Source organism: Gossypium arboreum, chromosome 1, assembly GCF_025698485.1.
Source record: "Gossypium arboreum isolate Shixiya-1 chromosome 1, ASM2569848v2, whole genome shotgun sequence".
NCBI lineage: Eukaryota > Viridiplantae > Streptophyta > Magnoliopsida > Malvales > Malvaceae > Gossypium > Gossypium arboreum.
The window spans coordinates 18,486,471-18,507,914 of NC_069070.1; positions in this window are offsets into that span (position 1 = coordinate 18,486,471).

The window sequence follows — 21,444 nt, forward strand, 5'->3', positions numbered from 1 at the left end:
ACATGGACATGTACAAGTTATCGATGTGGATGGCAGGACCATGCAATTTGGGGCATGAGGTTGACTACTTGACCTAATAAAAAAGGTGGTGAAAGATGGACATTTCTGTGAAGTTTTGGACTGAAGAACCGTCCAACAAGGGGAACTAAGAGACCAAATTCGACACTTAAAGGTGGCTACCCAAAATATGTTTTGGGAATTTTGAAGGTCCTCACAGTTGGGAAGTAATTAGAATTCAGCCCAACAACTTCTCTGTTGAAACTATCCACTCTATAGCTATTTTTAGCTTGAATTTGAAATTCAAATTGAGAAGACTTGGTCATCCCTTGTTCCTTGAAGCATGGTCGGCCACATGAGAGATTGAAGGAAGGAAATTTAAACCTATTTTTAGTAAACTCAAATCCTTACCTTCACTTATAAATACCTTGTCATCCCTCACTTCTCATTCATCCCTCATCCCTTAACATTTTTCTCTCATTCTCACTAGTTTTCATCTCAATTCCTTTCCCCTTTTTCCCTTGCATAGCTGTCCATCCCTCATCTATTTTTTATCCTCAAAAGATTTGTTAAAAGCACTCCTTAGTTGGCTACCCCTCAAACACTTGGTAAAAGAAGCATTAGTCAGAACGGAGGAGCACATAAATCATAATAGATTTGAAAGGCTGCTGAACTGAATAGAGTTTGCTCTTTCCTCTTGTTTTTTATTTTAAACATGTTTACTTTGAGTTTTATGTTTTTGACATAAACTATGAAGTTTTAATTCGTATCTACTAGGATCATTATATTAATCTAATGAGATTTATTTAATTCATGATAACATGTTTTGTGCCTTAGTCAATTATGTTTTCAATTAATATCATGATGCATTTCATTCATATGTGATTGGGTGCACTCAAATTAGCTGAGCGATCCTAACTAGATGACGGCTAATAGACATATAATTGAAAAGTACAATGCTCAATTTAGGTCATTAAACCCGACTAAGTTGAGGTTCATAATATCTTTAGTTAGCTCTATTATCTTGCATGGTTTTTAGGTTTATGTAATTAAATTGTTGCAAACGTAAATGTCCCTGTGACCTTGCATGAATTCTAAGAAACCTTTAGTCTAATATGATTAGTAATATTCATATTTCACTAAGTAAAAGATTGGAGAGGACTTAATTTGGTTTCCAAACCTATAAGAGATCAAGTTGCCCTGGAAGTAATTTCGAACATGTTAAGCATGATGAAAGTGAATTGAATTAATTAATATAATTATCCTAACCCATTTAATCTTGATTTTTTTTTTGCTAAAGCCTTCATTCATACATTTAGTTAAATTGCATCTAGATTAAATTGCATTAGGGATCATTCTTTGTATTAAAAAAAATTTAATCATCACTATCTAAATTTATTGAGTTTTTACACCAAATTGTTAATTATAATTTTGCACTTAATTGATTAAGCTTATACAATCTTTGTGGAGACGGTAACTCATTCTTACTTACTTATTACTTGAACGACTACATACACTTGCAGAAACTGCGTTACAAGTTTTTGGCGCTGTTTCTGGGGACTGTTGCCTTAATCATTCTTTGTGAAATTATTTTTACAATTTGGTTCTTATTTTATTTTATTTCATTTTATTTCTAACTCTACTAATTTATAATTTATTATTTATTCTTTTTTTGTGATTTATTCTTAGGAGTTTTATGAGCATAGGTCAAATTATTGATCTATTACCCGTGGACCCTGAAATCAAGCGGACTTTTAGACAAAGAAGACGTGAGAGACCTGCTCAAAGACAAGCTGAGATGGACCTTGAAAATCAAAATGTTGGACAACGTAATGGAGTCAATCAAATGCACAAGCCAATCCTTATTGCTGATGATAGGGATCACGCCATTAGACAATACATTGTGCCATTCGTCAATGAGTTAAATCTGGGAATTAGGATGCCGGATATTGAGGCACCCCAATTTGAATTGAAACCAGTGATGTTTCAAATGCTCCAAATGGTAGTTTAGTTTAGTGGTATGCCCACGAAAGATCCACATTTACACCTTTGTTTATTCATGGAGCTAAGTGATTCATTCAAGATAGCTGGTGTGACTGAAGACGTACTAAGGTTGAAATTGTTTCCATACTCATTGTGAGATCGAGCACGAGTATGGCTAAATTCATTGCCACCAAGTTCAATATCTACTTGGCAAGAGTTAGCAGAAAGGTTTTTGGTAAAATATTTTCCATCTAGTAAGAACGTAAAGTTGCGTAATGAGATAACAACTTTCCAACAATTGGATGACAGATCTCTTTATGAGGCGTGGGAAAGATTTAAGGAATTACTTTGTAAGCGTCCTTATCATAGGATTCCTCATTGTATCCAATTGGAGATGTTTTATAATGGTCTCAACGCTCATTCAAGCTGCCAATAGTGAGATTTTATCTAAGTCTTATAATGAAACTTACAAGATCATTGAAAGGATTGCAAGCAAAAACTACCAATGGCTAATGAATTGAGTAGTTTTAAGAAGACGTGTAGCCAGAGTGCATGAAGTGGATGCACGGACTTTGCTCTCTGCTCAAGTATCTTCTATTTCCTCTATGTTAAAATAGTTTACCACTAATGGTTTGAATAATTTTGTAGCTCAATCACCAAGTCATTATAAAGTAGTTTCTTATTTATACTGTGGGGATGGTCATTCTTTCGAGAATTGCCCTTCAAATCCTGAATCAGTTTGTTACATAAGGAACCAATATCAAAATAGAAGTGGAAAAGGATTGCAGTCTAACTTCTACAATTCTTTATACTGGAACCATCTGAACTTTTCTTGGAGTAACCAAGGAAATAGAGCAAACAATAATAAGATACAACATAGACTCAACCAAACCCAAGGGTTTAACCAACAAGCTCCAAAACCACCTCAAGTTGAGTCATCGAACAGTTTGGAGGACTTTTTGAAGGCATACATCGAAAAAAAATGACGCTTTGATCCAAAGTTAAGAAGCAATGATTCAAAGTCAAGTAGGAACACTAAAAAATCTAAAGAACCGGATGTGTCAGTTAACTACTAAGCTTCACAGTAGACCACAAGGATCCTTGTCAAGTGACACAAAAATTTGAGAAATTTTGGGTAAGGGGCATTGCAAAATGGTTGAATTATGAAGTGGTAAGATTTTGGATCCTAAAAAGGTTATGGTTGAAGATAAATTAACTGAAAAAGAGGAAATTCAACCAATAGTTAAAGTTCTTACAACAGAAAAATCAGATGCTGAAAAATCCGATGAGGTAAACCCTAACACATTCTTTTGCAGATTTATCTCCTCAAAAATGTTTTCCATATCAACCTAGAGTTTCATATCCTCAAAGACTTCAACAGAATAAGCAGAAACATGAGGTAGAATTCAAGAAGTTTTTGGATGTTTTAAAATAATTACACATCAACATTCCATTGGTGGAGGCTTTAGAGTAAATGCCCAACTATGTTAAGTTTATGAAGGATATTTTTTCCAAGAAGAAATGACTTAGTGAGTATGAGACTGTCACTTTAACGAAGGAGTATAGTGCATTTTTACAAAACAAGCTACCTCCAAAATTGAAGGATCTTGGAAGCTTTACGATAGCTTGTAACATTGGTGAATCATATTGCGGTAAAGCTTTGTGCGACTTAGGAGCAAGCATCAACTTGATGCCCAAATTTATTTTCAAGCTGTTGGGAATAGGTGAAGTAAGACCCACTACTGTAACCCTTCAACTTGCGGATCGATCATTAGTATATCCTGAAAAGAAGATCAATGATGCTTTGGTAAGAGTCGATAAATTCATTTTCCTACTAATTTCATTGTTTTAGATTTTGAAGTAGACAAAGAAGTTCCAATCATCCTGAGGATACCTTTCCTAGCCATGGAAAGAACGTTGATAGATGTCCAAAAAGGCAAACTCATGATACGAGTTCAAGATGATAAGGTAACGTTTAACGTTCTGAAGTTAATGAAATTTCCCGATTCAATGGAAGAGTGTTTAGTAATAGAGGAATTAGAAAATTTAGTTTCTATGGGAAGCAATTCTAAAAAAAACTCGTTAGAGAATTCTTTAGATTCTAAACCATTCAAAGATGAAAAAAGGTAATTAGGTTTGGCTTTGATGGAAGACAATCTGAGGAGTTATATTCAACCAGCGCGGCTCGAATCGCTATAGTTGGAAGTTTGGGAATTTACACAACCCAAGTTGTCAATTGAGGAACCACTTAAACACGAACTAAAGGTACTTCTGTCTCATTTAAAATATGTTTATCTCGGTAATAGTTCTACTTTGCCTGTGATTATTTTAATGGAATTGACAAAACATCAAGAGGAGCAATTGATTGATATTTTAAAGAAGTTTAAAAAGGCAATTGGTTGGACCATAGCTGATATATGAGGTATAAGCCCTTCCTTCTGTATGCATAAAATCATTTTAGAGGAAGGTGAAAAAGGTAAGATTGATAGGCAAAGGAGACTTAACCCTATCATGAAAGAAATGGTTTGGAATGAGGTAATTAAGTGGTTAGATGCGAGAATTATTCACCCCATCTCAAATAGTTCTTAGGTAAGTCCAGTATAATGTGTATCAAAGAAAGGTGGGATCACGATTGGTTGGAGAATCTGTATTGACTACAGAAAGCTTAACAAAGCCACTCATAAGGATCATTTTCCTTTACCTTTTATGGATCAAATATTAGATCGACTAGTAGGTAATATATTTTATTGCTTTTTAGATGGATATTCGGGATACAACCAAATAGTTGTAGCTCGGAAGACTAGCATAAAACTACTTTTACCTATTAATATGGTACATTTTCTTTTAGGCGAATGCCTTTCAGCTTATGTAATCCGCCTGCCATATTTCAACGATGTATGATGACAATTTTTATTGATATGGTTGAAAATTATGTTGAGGTTTTCTTGGATGATTTTTCTATTTTTGGCAACACTTATAATATTTGTTTAAATAATTTGGCTAAGGTACTTAAAAGATGCAAGGAGATGAATCTTGTCCTTAACTGGGAGAAATGCTATTTTATGGTTAATGAGGGAATTATCTTAGGACATAAGATTTCCAAGAAGGGAATTGAAGTGGATAAAGTAAAGCTGGACGTAATTGAAAGATTATTACCTCCATTTAGTGTGAAAGTAGTTAGAAGTTTTTGAGGTCAAGCTAGTTTTTATCGTAGATTTATAAAGTATTTTTCAAAAATTTCTAAACTTTTATGTATGCTTTTAGAAAAAGATGTTTTTTATTTTAACAAAGCATGTTTAGAAGCTTTTGAAAAATTGAAAAAATAGTTAATTTTAGCCCCAATAATTATGAAACTTGATTGAAACATGCCTTTTGAGTTGATGTGTGATGCAAACGATTTCGCTGTTGGAGTTGTGATGGGCCAAATAAGGAACAAAGTCTTTCATCCTATCTACTATGAAAGTAGAACTTTGACAGGAGCCCAGATCAATTATACGGTAAATGAAAAAGAAATTTTTGCTATAGTTTTTTCTTTTAACAAGTTCCGTTCATATCTTATAGATACCAAAGTTACAGTGTTTACAGATCATATGGCTATTAAGTACTTACTCACGAAGAAAGATACTAAATCGAGGCTAATTCAATGGATACTTTTGCTCCAAGAATTTGACCTTGAGACTAAAGAAAGAAAAGGTGTTGAAAATCAAGAGTCGATCATCTGTCAAGGTTGGAACAAAATGAGGTAACCTTTTTCATTTATTCCAATTAATGATGAGCTTATCTTCGAGGTAAGACAAATTTATGAAACACCTTGGTTTGCTTATTTTTCCAATTGCTTAGCATGTGGAATAATTCCTTTAGAAATAATGTACCAATAGAGGAAGAAATTCCTTCATGATAGTCGATACTATTTTTCGGAGGACTTGTTTTTGTTTAAACAATGTGTAGATAACATGATCAAAAAGTACGTAGCTAAAAGTGAGATTGACGAGATTTTGTACCACTGTCATTCATCTCCGAGTGGGAGACACTTTAGTGGTTCACATACAGCAGCAAAGATTTTACAAGTTGGGTTCTTTTGGCCTACATTGTTCAAAGATGCTTATGCATATGTGAGAAACTGCGATAGATGCCAAAGAACTAGAAACATATCAAGAAGGAATGAGATGCCTTTAACAAATATTAGACATAGAACTTTTTGATTTATGGGGCATTGATTCCTTAGGACTGTTTCCTTCTTCCTATGGGAACAAGTATATCTTGGTAGCTGTGGACTATATGTCCAAGTGGGTTGAAGTCGAGGCCTACCCAAATAATAATGCTAAGGTAGTCATGCGATTCTTACATAAGCACATATTTACACGGTTTGGGACTCCTAGAGCTATAATTAGCGATGAAGGATCTCACTTTATAAATAGGTGGCTTAAGTGGTTGCTTGATAGGTATAATGTGAAGCATAAGATTGCTACTACCTATCACCCACAGTCTAATGGGCAAGTTGAAAGGGTGAATCGTGAAATCAAAAGTATTCTTGAGAGGGTGGTGTACCCAAACAGAACAGATTGGTCTCGAAGGCTTGATGATGCACTATTGGCCTATCAAACAACTTTTAAAATGTCATTAGGAATGACTCCCTATTAGTTAGTTTTTGGAAAGGCATGTCATTTGCCGCTTGAATTGGAGAATAAAGCTCACTGGGCTTTGAAGCAATTGAATTTTGATATTAAGCAAGCCAGTGAGAGAAGGATGTTACAACTCGATGAGTTAGAGGAGTTGAGGTTATTTTTATAAGAGAATGCCAAGATGTGTAAAGAAAAATATAATAAATGGCATGATAATCGTATTCAACCTCGTGAGTTCAAAGAAGGTCAGAAAGTGTTGTTGTTTAATTCAAGGCTAAGGTTATTTCCTGGAAAGATCAAATCTCGATGGAAAGGTCCTTATATCATCCACAAAATTTATCCATATGGAGCTGTAGAATTGTACGACAACCATAGAGGTACGTTTAAAGTTAATGGTCAACGTCTCAAGCAATATTAGGATGATGAAGTTGAGCGAATTACAACCTCGTTCAAATTATTAGACCCTTAATTTTTCATGATTTTACTCTTTAATAAAAAGTTAGAAATTATTTTCTTAAATTAGTACATTTAATTAATTCTGTCTAAGGAGATTGGAACATAAGCAGGACCGTTGTGACCCCTCCAACCTTCTATGAATTAATTTAATGTAATTCTTTGAGTAGAAAATTTCTAATTAATTTTAAAAATTTTATTTTCCATTTTTATCTTTACCTTTAATTTTAATTTAATTTGTTTATGTTTAATAAATGGGTCAAATTGACCCAAGTACTAATCAATTTAGTTTGTAAATACAGTTTAAGCTCAAGGCCTAAGCAGCAAAGATGAGAGATTTAACTCATGTTGCCGTCCATAAAGGTTCCCCAAAACCCAAATTTTTCCACCATATTTTCCCTCCATCTTACTTGTCATCCAAGACACTTAAATTAGCTAAATTTTAGCTATAAAATTACCCTAATTCTCAACTATATAAACTCCTCTCTACCTTAATAATTTTCCTAACCCTTCAAACCATTAACTTAAGCCATAAACTACTCAGTCTTTTCCTTTTTAGCTGTCAGCCTAAATCCCAAAATTTATCCTCAAATTTCTTCCTTGTTGCAAGCCCCTAATACTGCTACACATGAATTTTGCTGGAGCAACCCTACCGCCGCTGCATTCTATCATTGTCATAAGCTTCGCACCGTCAAAAACTTGTTACTGCTACAAGTCGATTGCCACCGTAAAACCTTTCTCTCAACCCATTGCCCATTATTCTCCTTTTCTTGTGCCAAAAGTTTGCTTAATTTTCGAGAAATATGTCCACATCTTGTTAAAGAACTAGATCTTCCAAGACCTCTGCAAAAAATCCCATTATGATTCAAGATGAAAAAGTGAAAGAGAGGTTTAATTCAATATTTAAAAATCAACCTATGATGCCGGAAAAAGGTTTCAACTTGGAAAGTAATAATAATATGGTTGTGCCTTTACCGATTTGAAAGATGACTTATGCCTTCAATTTGAATTATTTTTGCGATGCATGATCATTACCTGATGAGGAGTTAGTTCGAGAGTTCTGTGCCAATTTGACTAAGCCAGATGCTACTGAAGTTCTTGTTCGTAAGAAGGTACCCCTAACTTCTAAATCCATTAATGACTTTTTTAACCTACCTGATGTTGAAGAAGATGAGTACTTTTCCATGATGACAAATATAAATTGGTATTTTCTTCAAGAAGTACTTAATGTTGTGGAAAATCCAAAATCCCAATGGATTATAAGAAAGTATGGTAGTCATTCTTGCTGAAGGGAATATTTAAAGCCGTTGGCTAAGGTATGGTTTTACTTTGTTTGATATAGTTTCATGCCTATCTCACACAGTTCCACCATCTCGATGGAGCGAATTCTTTTATTGTATACAATTATGACAGAAATGTTTATCAATGTTGGGAAGATCATTCTTAAGAAGATTCATGATTATGCCAGAAAGAAGACTGGAAGTGTTTACTTCCCATCATTGATCACTTCACTTTGCTTAAGGGCCCAAGTTAAGACAAAAGAAAACCTCAAGGGCCCGTATGTTCAATGTTGCATCACAGCTCACGATCTTGAAAGGTTAGTGGAAAATTTCCATGAGCTAAACACACTTGAATTGAGTGAAACTGATGAGTCATCGAATGAATTCAAAATTGAAGCTGACTTAGTTCATGAGATAGAAGAAGTGGAATCAAAAGACGATTCGAATGAGCCTAAACCGATAAAGGAACCATAAATCTTTGAACTAAAAGAAGAGTCGAATGCTAATGAGCTAGTTGAACCAAGTCTTGATCCTAAATTGACTATTCCTAGGCCTACTTCTTCAAATATTGTGAAGAAATCAAAATTGTCAATTATGATAGATATGATTAAATTTATACATAATCAACAACAGGCTTATTGGAAATATGCAAAAGTTAGAGATGATTCTGTAAGAAATAATTTTAAAAATATCTCTAACAATTTTGTCCTTGAGTTCTCAGATTATATCTTAGAGTCATAGAGGAAAGATGAGAATGCAAGCGAGGATGAAACATCAAATGAGGAAGACGAGGTGGATAAGTCATATAAATAAAAGGGAGAATTTCTTATCTTTAGTTTTTATTTCTTTTTAGATGTTTATTGTTATTTTCTAGTTAGAATTTTTGCTTTCGCATAATAAAATGACAAGCATGAATAAAATAAGCTAAATTCCTCTTCAATAAAAAGAAGATAAAGTGATGTGGTAATGGGAATGAGCATGTCTAGGATTGGATTGTGAGAAAGACTTGTTACTTAAGCAGTCTTTTTGACTCACCTCTCTTTTCTTGCAACCCTACCTAGTGTTTAGTTTTCATTCATTACTTTGTTTTCGCAATAAGGACATTGCTTCTTTTTAAAGGGGGTAAGGCATTTCACATGAGTTTTTAATAAGGTATTTCACATAAATTTTAAAGTATGTTTCAATCTTTTTACTGAAGTATGCTGAAATAAATGAATGTTCAGAAAAACATTTTATTCATAAAAACATTTTGTTCATAAGTATGTTCAAATGAAAGCATGATCTGTGATATTATCTAAGTTATTCATATGTTATCTTGAGTAATGGAATACTTGTGTGATTTTAGTCATATGTAGGATTTGCAATGAAAATTTGATTTTTTTAGAAATAGACATGTATGAAGGTTTAAGTCTTTAAAATGGACTTAGTAACTTTCTTGAAGCGAAATCCTAGGAGGTATAAGAATCTAATATAATATAGGGACACTTTCTTTGGATCATTTGAGCCTTTCAAGCTAGCCTTATTAAATTAACCCTTGAAACTTAATTTTTGAGCTTAATGGCCTATTTATTGCAAAGTACCTACATTATAAGCCGTATTACCATCTTTTTAATTTTATCCTATTCTTTTGCACCTATTTTAACTGAATTTGTCTTGGTGATCAAAGTTTAAGGAAAGATATGAAAAGATGTACATTCCCTTCACATTATTCAAAAAAAAAAAAAGAAGAAAGAAGATGAATGTAAGTTTGGAAAGCAAGGAAAGGATTGCTCAGAATCTAAAAAATGAAGAGCAAAGTTTGTTCATAGTTTAAAAAAATAATACAAGTTGAGTATGAGCTCGAAATAAATTTGGAGGGTGTTCCAAAGAGCCAATTTTATGAAGGTTACGACATAGAAAGATCCAGGAAAAATTTGGGTTAAGATGATTGAATCTCAAAATTCACTTCTCTTTATCCCTAACTTTAGCCTAGCCCCATTACAACCTAATAAAAGACCTATTGATAGGATGACTATACGGACTACATTAGTGGAGAGGAATTACTAAGCTCAACTTATGAAGACCACTAATTAAACCTTGGGATTGCTATGTTTAGTTGATAAATAAAGCATATTGATTGGTGAATGTTATGTATAACTTTGAAAATGCATGCAAAGTATGATTCATGTTAACATTATGATGTACTTAGTATAAAGTTAGAAATAATATTTGCATTCAAGCTACTTATCAATAAAAATTATTTTTTAGCATGATTTTGTTGATGCATGATTATGTGCGAAGATTGATGCTGCTTTTTCATTTTGCAAAATTGCCTTAGCAAAAATTGTGCTGCGCATGAACATTACTCGGGACGAGCAATAATTTAAGTTTAGGGGTGTGTAAAATCAAAATTATATAGGGTTTTTCTATATATTTTTACCAACTTTTTACTTAATAAATGTGTTTATCTTGAGTAATTATTATTGAAATACATGAATTATAGTTAATTATTAATTTTAGACATGAATTTAGAAAATATGTGAAACTATGCTTAATTACATGATTTTCATGCATATTATAACACCCCAGAATTTTGGGTTGGAAGTTTTGAGATTTATAGGTAGGGTCAGTTGTTAGATCGGACAATTGGGTTTGTTGCTGTGTTTTATGTCAGAATGGGCCTGCTGGTCTGGTGGTTTGTTGTGTGTTAATTTGCCTCTAACTTTCGGGTTTGAATCTTCCTATGTGTTTATGAGAGTAATTTTATTTTAGATCTTTTTTGGTTGCTAAAATATTTATTAGTTTTAGCTATTTTAATTTATTTTTATTTTGAAAATAGAAAAAAAATCTCAAAAAGAAAAAAAAGAGTGTTGCACGTTCTTCCCCTCTCCTCCATTTTATTCTATGTGGTTTTTCAATTTTCTTTCTTTCTAAAAAGGAAATATTCAGTTTCTTTTGATTCTTTGCTTCTTCCATTTTATTGTACTTGTTGGTTGTCATGAGAGTTTTGATATCGGGTGTTTGGTAAATCAAAAGAGAAAAAGGTAAGTTTTGCTTTTGGGGATTTTCATAATGTCTCTTTCATTTTCTATTTTGTTATTGAATTGAAGTTTTCGTTAATTTGTATGTTAATTGAGGTTTTTGGATTGATTTAGAGGAGAGAATCAAACGATTCTGGTGTTTGCTATCGTGTCTAAGGTGTGTGTTCGGAAACACTCCCTTTTCGTTATCGAATTTTTGATTTGTTTTCATGAAATTTGACATATTTCGTGTGTGTTTTGAATTTGACTAGTCGAAGTGTTGATTGTTGTGGAATTACTTGAAATTCTGAGTGTCTTTGGTGTGTTTTCGTGTAATTGAGGGCTGGGGATTGTTTTGACATCAAAGGCACATTTTGTAGCCTATTTTGGTATAGTTTCATGACCACACGGGCGGTCTAGATGGCCGTGTACAATTGAGAATTTAGGGTCGATGATTTTTGGTATGACACGGCCTGGCCAAACAGGCATGTGTCCTCACATAGGCGTGTAAGATCTTCATACAGTCGTGTCTCCTTTGCTCTTTATTATTAGTACTTTTGGACAGTGAGTTACAGGGTTGCTCACACGAGTGTGTTTCCACTCCACACAGGCGTGTGACCCCTTCACACAGGTGTGTAGCCTTCACATGGGCGTGTAGCCCCCCACAAGGTAGAGTCACTAGGCCGTGTGGCCTTATGTCACCAAATTTTGTACTGTGTCTGTTTTTTATCTGATTATGATTCTGTGTGTTCCGACCATTGGCTAGGTCTTTGTAAGGATGGTCAAGGCTTTGTTCCAACCTGGACTTGTGCATTATTCGCAATCATAGCTCTAATTAAGCAATTCAGTCGAGTGTTAATTAATGTTATGTTATATCTGATTTTGAATCTGGACATTTGAATGTGTGCATTTCTGATTCCGTACTCTATTTCTGTAAGTTTGTCTTCAAATGGTGTGCATTTTGCATTTGCCTTAATATTTTTGGGTTTGGTTGTGAAGAGAAGCGAGTTTGATCTGTTTTAGCAGTTTCAACTGTAATATGTCTGTACAACGGTTTACCGCAATGCACAGTACAACATATATGTCAGCTTTGCTGCATATTAACATTTGAGTGGCTTAGTCCACATACTTGGTGTGTAGAGTCGAATGGGCCTCTCGAGGTCCTATGTGGTGTGCATGGTTGGATAAGCTTAATTAGCTCTTTTTTGGGTGTGATTGAGAAACGGAGAGGTGTGTGGCTGGTTGGGTGGGTTACTATTACTTGTTGCATTCATTCCGCATTCTGTCTATCTGTCTGATTGTGAGACTAACTATTTATAGAATGAGGTGTTTCAGTGCTGATACTTTTGATTTGTTTGTGGAGACTATTCGTATTTCAGGTTGCTATTGAGTTTTATTTTTTTATTGTGACATTTTGGTGTTCATTTATCTATCGTTTTCGAACTCACACTGAGTTCGTGTAGCTCAACCCCTTAATTTATCCCTTTGCAAGTCCCCTCATTTTCTGTAGTTGGACTTAGCATGCCGGAGGTCTTGGAGTGATTTATTTTAAGCAAAACTAATAAAATGACTTTTTATTTTTATAAATTTGTGATCTATTTTGAACTATAAACCTCTATAAAGATTGTGGTACAATTTGATTGGGGATTTTTGTAAATAGTTTTTTTTTGAATTTTATAAACTTTGGTACTTTATTTCTGAATGCTTTCAACGTAACTTGAATTCTCTATTTTTAATCCTAAAAGGGCTAAATGGTTTAGTTTGATTTTAATAACTGTGTTCAAATAAAATTTTAACAACTAATTTTGTAAAATTATTTTAGATCACTTCGGTGATCAATGTAAACTCCGGGATTTAGTCTAAACTTCTAGGCCGAGTTATGGGGCGTTATATTTAGTGGTATCAGAGCTAGGTTTGCAAAAAATCGGCCTGTGTTTTTACGTATCCGTGTGTGTGCATGTTTTTTTTTAAAAAAGTTTTGATAAATCGTACCACAGTATTTTAAAATTATGTGTGTTTCATTGATTTTAAAGAGATAAAATGTCTGAGACTCCAATACTGGTCCAGGGTGGAAATTCGAAACTGTAAGATAAGAAATGTAGATTTTTGTATTTATTTTGTGTTCATTTTCTGAAAATATAGATACTCTAAGTTAGTCATAAGACCGATATGGATTCTGATGGTAAGCATGATCGTGACGGTCAATCTGGTGAGACTCTCGAAAAGTCGTTTGCTTCTTCGGGATGTGAGTTTGTTCAGGAGTCAGAAGTCAATGCAGTTCCACTAGCTTCGAGTATCGCTAACCCGAAGGTTGGTATCGAGACATTGACTCAGATGGTGAAAGAGGTGTTAGAGAAAGTCTCCGAGGGTAGTTTAGAGAGGAATAGAGAGTTAATTCAAGGTAGGTGTGTGGATTGTGGGAAGAAAAGGGATCGTAGCCCGTTGAGGTTGGAGCCTTGGTCTGTGAAGCGTATAAAAACGCAGTTCGGTGTTAGGAAAGGTTATGCAGACGGTTCTAGTAATGGGCCGAGCTCTCAGTTTGTGGGCACTATAAGAAGCGCCATTCGAGCAACTGTTAGAAGAAGTTGGGAGCATGTCTTAGATGTGGGTCCATGGAGCATCGAATTAGAGAGTGTCCACGACAACATTGAGACAGGTATGGTTGTATGTTGCTGTGATTCTGTGTGCTATTTATTTGAATGACATTGATGTTTATTCGTTGGATAACGCTTGTATGTGTAATGGATAAATGTGTATTTGCTTTAATGGTTAAGTGTTTGGGTATGTGTGCGAGTTTTTAAGGTTAAAGTATAGTATGGTAGTGCTTGGGTTTAGAGTGACAGTGGGAGCGTAGTTGTAGAGTTTGTGTTAGATAACTATTTTGTTAGTAGGAAATTTTGGGGATGGAATTTCTTTAAGCAGGGATGAGTTGTAACACCCCAGAATTTGGGGTTGGAAGTTTTAAGATTTATAGGTAGGGTCAATGTCTAGATCGGACAATTTGGTTTGTTTCTATGTTTTATGTTAGAATGGGCTTGCTGGTCTCGCCGTTTGTTATCTGTTAATTTGCCTCTAGGTTCTGGGTTCGAATCTACGTGTGTGTTTATAGGAGTAATTTTATTTAGATTTTTTAGTTGCTAAAATATTTATTAGTTTTCACTATTTTAATTTATTTTTATTTTGAGAATAGAAAAAAAATCTCAAAAAAGAAAAAAAAGAGTGTTGCACATTCTTCCCCTCTTCTCCATTTTGTTCTCTATAGCTTTTCAATTTTCTTTCTTCCTAAAAAGACAATATTCAGTTTCTTTTGATTCTTTGCTTTTTCCATTATATCGTTGTTGCCGATTGTCAAGGGAGTTTTGATATCGGGAGTTTGGTAAATCAAAAGAGAAGAAGGTAAGTTTTGCTTTTGGGGATTTTGATAATGTCTCTTTCGTTTTCTGTTTTGTTATTGAATTGAAGTTTTTGTTAATTTGTATGTTAATTGAGGTTTTTGGATCGGTTTGGAGGAGCGAATCAAACGATTTTGGTGTTTGCTATCAAATTTGGAGGAAACACCCCCTTTTCATTATCAAATTTCTAATTTGTTTTCGTGAAATTTGACATATTTTATGTGTTTTTTAATTTGACCAGTCGAAGTATTGATTGTTGTGGAATTGCTTGAAATTCTGAGTGTTTTTGGTTTGTTTCTGTGTAATTGAGGGTTGGGGATTGTTTCTATATCAAAGGCATGTTTTGCAGCCTATTTTCGTGTGATTTCATGACCACAAAAGTGTCCACATGGACGTGTGTCGCACACGGGTGGTCCACACAGCTGTTTTGACAATTTTTGGTACGACACGGCTTGGCTACATGGGCATGTGTCCCCACACGGGCATATGAGATCTCCACATGGCTGTGTCTCCTCTGCTCCTTATTTTTTAGCAGTTTTGGATAGTGGGTTACACGGGCTGCTCACACGGGCGTATATCCCCTCCACACAGGTGTGTGTGGCCTTTACACTGGCGTGTGTGGCCTTCACATGGGCTTGTAGATCCTCACACGGCCTGGGCACTTCTACACGGCCATATGGCCTTATGTCGCCAAATTTTATACTGTGTCTGTTTTTAATCTGATTATGATTCTGTGTGTTTCGACCCTTGGCTAGGTCTTTGTAAGGGTGGTTGAGACTTTGTTTCGACGTAGACTTGTGTGTTATTCGCAATCATAACTCTAATTAAGCAATTTGGTTGAGTGTTAATCGATGTTATGTTATATCTGATTTTGATTCTGAGCATTTGAATGTTGCATTTCTAATTTCGTACTTTGCTTCTGTAAGTCTATCTTCAAATGGTATGCATTTTGCATTTTCATTAATCTTTTTTGGGTTTGGTTGGAAGAGAAGGGAGCCTGATCTGTTTATGCAGTTTCAACTGCAACATGTTTGTACAACGGTTTACCACAATGCACAATAAGACATATATGTCAGCTCTACTGCATATTAACATTTGTGTGGCTTAGTCCACATACTTGGTGTGTAGGGTCGAATGGGCTTCTCGAGGTCCTATGTGGTGTGCATGGTTGGATGAGCTTAATTAGATATTTTTGGGGTGTAATTGGGGCACGGAGAGGTGTTTGGCTGGTCGGGTGGGTTCTATTACTTATTGCATTCATTTCGCATTCTATTTGTCTGTCTGATTGCGAGACTAACTGTTTATAAAATGAGGTGTTTTAGTGCTGATACGTTTGATTTATTTGTGAAGACTATTCATATATCGGGTTGCTATTGAATTTTATTTTATTGTGACATTTTGGTGTTCATTTATCTATCATTTTCGAACTCACATTGAGCTCATGTAGCTCACCCCTTTAGTTTATACCTTTACAGGTCCCCTCGTTTTCTGTAGCTAGACTTGGCATGCCGGACGTTTCAAAGTGATTTGTTTTAAGCCGCACTAATAAAATGACTTTTCAAATTTATAAATTTGTGATATGGTTTGAACTGTAAACCTCTATAAAGATTGTGGTACAATCTGATTTGGGATTTTCATAAATAGTTTTGTTTTGAATTCTATAAACTTTGGTACTTTATTTGTGAACACTTTCAATGTGACTTGAGTTCTCTATTTTGAATCCTAAAAAGGATAAATGGTTTAGTTTGATTTTAACAATTGTGTTCAAATAAGATTTTAACAATTCGTTTTGTAAAATTGTTTCAGATCACTTCAATGATCAATGTAACCTTCGGGATTCAATCTAAACTTCTAGGCCGTGTTATGGGGTGTTACACATTTTATATTAATTCATGTTAATTTATTAATGTATCTATTTTTCACTATGTAGGAGGTCTATTAGAGACATGATTTAAATAAATAAAACATGGACATGTACAAGTTACCCATGTGGATGGTAAGACCATGCAATTTGAGGTTGACTATTAATAAATAAGGTGGTGAAAGATGGACATGTTCGCTAAGTTTTGGACGAAAGAACCGTCCAACAAAGGGAACTAAGAGCCCAAATTTGACATTTGAAGGTGGCTTCCCAAAATATGTTTTAGGATAATTAATTGAAGGTCCTTACAGTTGGAAGTAATTAGAATTCAAACCAACAACTTCTCTATTGAAATCATCCACTCGATAACTATTTTTAACTTGAATTTGTAATTCAAATTAAGAAGAGTTGGTCATCCTTTGTTCCCTAAAGCATGGCCGGCCACATGAGGGAGGGAAGGAAGGAAATTTAAACCTATTTTTAGTAAACTCAAACCCTTACCTTCACCTATAAATACCTTGCCATCCCTCATCCCTTAACATTTCTCTCTTATTCTCATTAGTTTTCATCTCAATTCCTTTCCCCTTTTTCCCTTACATAGCTATCCATCCCTCCTCTATTCTTTAGCCTCAAAAGCTTTGTAAAAAGAACTCCTTAGTCAACTACCCCTTTAGCACTTAGCAAAAGAAGCATCAATTAGAACAGAGGAGCACCTTAGTCAAAATAGATCTGAAAGGCTGCTGAATTGAGTTAGTCAGAATAGATCCGAAAGGCTGTTGAACTGAATAAAGTTTACTCTTTCCTCTTGTTATTTATTTTAAACATGTTTGCTTTGAGTTTTATGTTTTTAACATCAACTATGAAGTTTTAATTCCTATATGCTAGGATGATTATATTAATTTAATGAATTTATTTAATCCATGATAACGTGCTTTGTGCCTCAGACGATTATGTTTTCAATTAGTATCATGATGCATTTTATTCATATGTGATTGGGTGCACTTATATTACCTCAGTGATCCTAACCAGACGACGACTAGTAGGCAAATAATTGAAAAGTGAAATGCTCAATTTAGGTCATTAAACCCGACTAAGTTGAGGTTTATAATATCTTTAGTTAGCTCTATTATCTTGCATGGTTTTTAGGTTTATGTAATTAAATTGTTGCAATAGTAAATGTCCCTGTGACCTTGCATGAATTTTAAGAAACTCTTAGTCCAATATGATCAGTAACATGCATATTGTAAAAGATTCGAGAGGACTTAATTTGGTTGCCAAACCCATAAGAGATCGAGTTGCCATGGAAGTAATTCCGAACATGTTAAGCATGATGAAAGTGAATTGAATTAATTAATATAATTATCCTAGCCCATTTAATGTTGATTGTTTTTGTTACTAAAGCCTTCATTCATACATTTATTTAAATTGCATATAGATTAAATTGTATTAGGGATCACTCTTTGCATTCAATTAAATTTAATCGTCACTATCCAAATTTAGTTAAATTTAATAATCAGTATTCAAATTTAATCATCACTGTGGTCGGGGCTTAGGACGAGGATGCTCCCGGTGTCTTTCTCTTTTTAAAGGCAGGGATAGCAGTCTTGGTTCTTCCTCTAGTATTTGTCATGGTATACCTAAAATAACATACGAAAACTAGATATATCAACACCAGTACAAGGTAATATAGTGCAGGAACAAATCAAAATATGAAACACAAAATACCAAGTTCAATCTATCGTACATGAACATCAAATCCCTAACTAAAACCTAAATAATTCAAAAGACAATAAAAAAATTCTAATTCTATTTTAATCCAAATGAGCAGAATAAAAATAGACATAAAAATATGAATAAGAATAGTATTAATATTAATACTAATAATAACAATATATAATAAAATAAATATAAGAATAAAAATAATAAAACTAATACAAAAATATTAAATAAAATAAAATAACAAAGAAAATGGACGGTTGGGTGGGTATCAATAGTGGTTGGGGGGAGACGGTTGGCAACGGTCCAAGGGAAAATAGAGGGTCTACTGGCGAGGAAAGGTGGGGCTATGATGAGGGTAGTGATGTGAGGAAAGAATGGGGAAGGGGGTTGTTCGCGGTCGGGGTGTTCGATGATTGTAAGTAGGGAAGGGAAAAAAGGCAAGTACGGGGTCAGGTGGTTGACAATGGCTGATGGAAATGGATTCATTGGGAGGGGGAAATGATGACGTGAGGGGGAATAGGAAGAGAGAGATGGGAAAAAAGAGGGGGGAGTGGATGAGAAAGGGAGGGTAAGAGAGGAGTGGTTGGAGGTCATGGGTGAACCTTGGTTGGGGAGAAAAGGGATGAGTAAAGGGTGAGTGGCTCGTGCAATGAGGTAAAGAGGTGAAACATGTATTAGCAACAAGGTGGGGGTGTTCGGTGTTTGTAAAAGGATGATAAGAAGGGACTATTGGTTAAAGGAGAAAGGGAGAAGGGCGGTGGTCCTATCGACGTAGAAAAACGACTGTAATGTTCGTGAGGAATAACAGTGACTGAAAGTGTGCAATGGTTATTAAGGCTGGAGAGCAAACACAAAAAAAGAGGATGAAAGTGTTAGGGTTTCAGATTTAAAAAGAAGACACGGTCGTCTATTTGGCCCGTGTTGGGCTACAAAGTTGTGTCTCTCAACTATGTAAGTCTGTAAAGTCCGTTTGTCACATGTAATTTTTAAAAAATATATGCTCCAGTGTTCACATGGCTTGTGACACGCCTGTGTATCTAGGCCGTGTGTCACCAAGCCGTGTCGTCTATCCCAAGCTGTGTGATGGTTTAGTTTGCTTCTCCCACGATCGAGTACAGGGGTGTGTGAGTCACAAGGTTATGTCGCCAGGCCGTGTGACTTCACTCAAACCATGTGTGTCACAAATTTTTTTTTAAAAAATTAGGTCCAACAGTCACAAAATTCCATGACACGCTCAAGTATCTAAGCTATGTGTACCACACTACCGTGTAACTAGGCTGTGTTAATTCATTCAGGCCGTGTGGGTTTATTGTACGCTTCTCCCACGGCCGTGTCAAGGGGTGTATGGGTCACACAACCGTGTTTTTGAGCCATGTAACTCTTTGTGATCATGTGGCTCCTGAAATATTTTTATGCCCATGTGTACACGGATGTGTTCCCATGCCGTTTAGGCCACACTGTCGTGTCACCAGGCTATCTGGTTTACCCCAGACCAAGTGGACCACTTTTTCTTTAATTTAAATTTTTAAAATTAATTTTTAATTTTTTTAAGTCAACAAAAATAAACATACTAAGCATGCAACAAAGTTAAATGAAATAATAGAAAAAACAACACTTGGGTTGCCTCCTAAAAAGAGCTTATTTAGATTCTAAGCTTGACTTGCCTTTTCAAGCTCATGGTTAAGTCAGATTTTAGAGCTGGAGCTCCCCTCTCTCGTTATCAATATTACCACTAAAATAAAGTTTGAGACAATATCTATATACCTTGAATGTGCCAAAATCAGGGTTTATTACCTCTATTGTGCCGTATGGAAATACGTTTTGTACCACAAACGATTCGACCATCTTGATTTAAGCTCATCAGGGAACATTCGTGGATCTAAATTTTCCAACAACACTTTATCTCCAACTTTGAATTGGTTTATCCTCTTTACATGCATACCATGGCATTTTTTTGTTGTTTCTTTGAATGTTCTCGGGTTCTCATCAGCCTTTGTTCGCCATTCATCTAATTAATTTAGTTGCACCATTCTCTCGTCACTCGTCCTTTTATTTTTATCACCTGAAAGGGATATGGCTTTAACACGTTTTTGTGAGTTATTTCCAACAAAGAATGTTAAGCCGCATTATTACTAACATTAACAGAATAATGATTATCATCTCTCTCACAACATCACGTGTTTGAAGAGTAACCTCTTTATCACCTATCCTCAACACAAGTTCACCATTATCCAAATCAATTACAGTTCTAGTAGTGGCTAAAAAGGGTCAACCTAAAATCATGGGTACCTCAACATCCTCATTCATGTCCAATATAACGAAATCAATAGGGAATATGAATTTATATACTTCAACAAATACATCCTCAATGATACCCCTATGATACTTAATTGATCAGTCAGCTAATTGAATACTCATCCTTGTAGGTATTGGTTCCCCCCAAGTTGTTTGAACATTTTGTAGGACATTAGATTTATTCTAGCACCCAAATAAACTAAAGTTCTTTCTACATTTAAGCTACCAATAAAACAAGGAATAGTAAAACTCCTTGGATCTTTAACCTTGGTGGGTAGTTTGTTTTGGAGAATGGTCAAGCACTCCTTATTGAGCTCCATAGTGTATAATTCGTCTAACTTCATTTTATTTGTTAACAGCTCCTTTAAAAATTTTGTATATTTGGGCATCTGCTAAAGGGATTCAAAAAGAGGTAAGTTAATATGCAATTTTTTTAAAAGTTCAAGAAATTTATCATATTGTTCATTGATGCGTTCTGTCTTCAACTTTTTTGGATATGAAATTGGTGGTTTTTATTCTCTGACCACTAGCTTATGCTTTTTCTTGCATTCCTCAAACCCATCGTTTTTCCCAAAAACTCTAAATTTAGCTTCTTTTCAGGCTTGACTAACACTTTTCCACTTCGTACAGTGATTGCAATGAGTTGGTCCTTTAGGTTGGTTTCAGTTACTAGGTAAGCTACCTTGTTGTCTCTCCAGAACCAATTTAGCAAGCTGACTAATTTGATTCTCGAAGCCCTAAATAGATGCTTTTGATTCCTAAAAGTTGTTTCAGTGTTCTGGAATCTAGTTTCTACTACTGAAATAAATTTCATTAACATCTCTTCCAGGTTTGGGTTCTTTT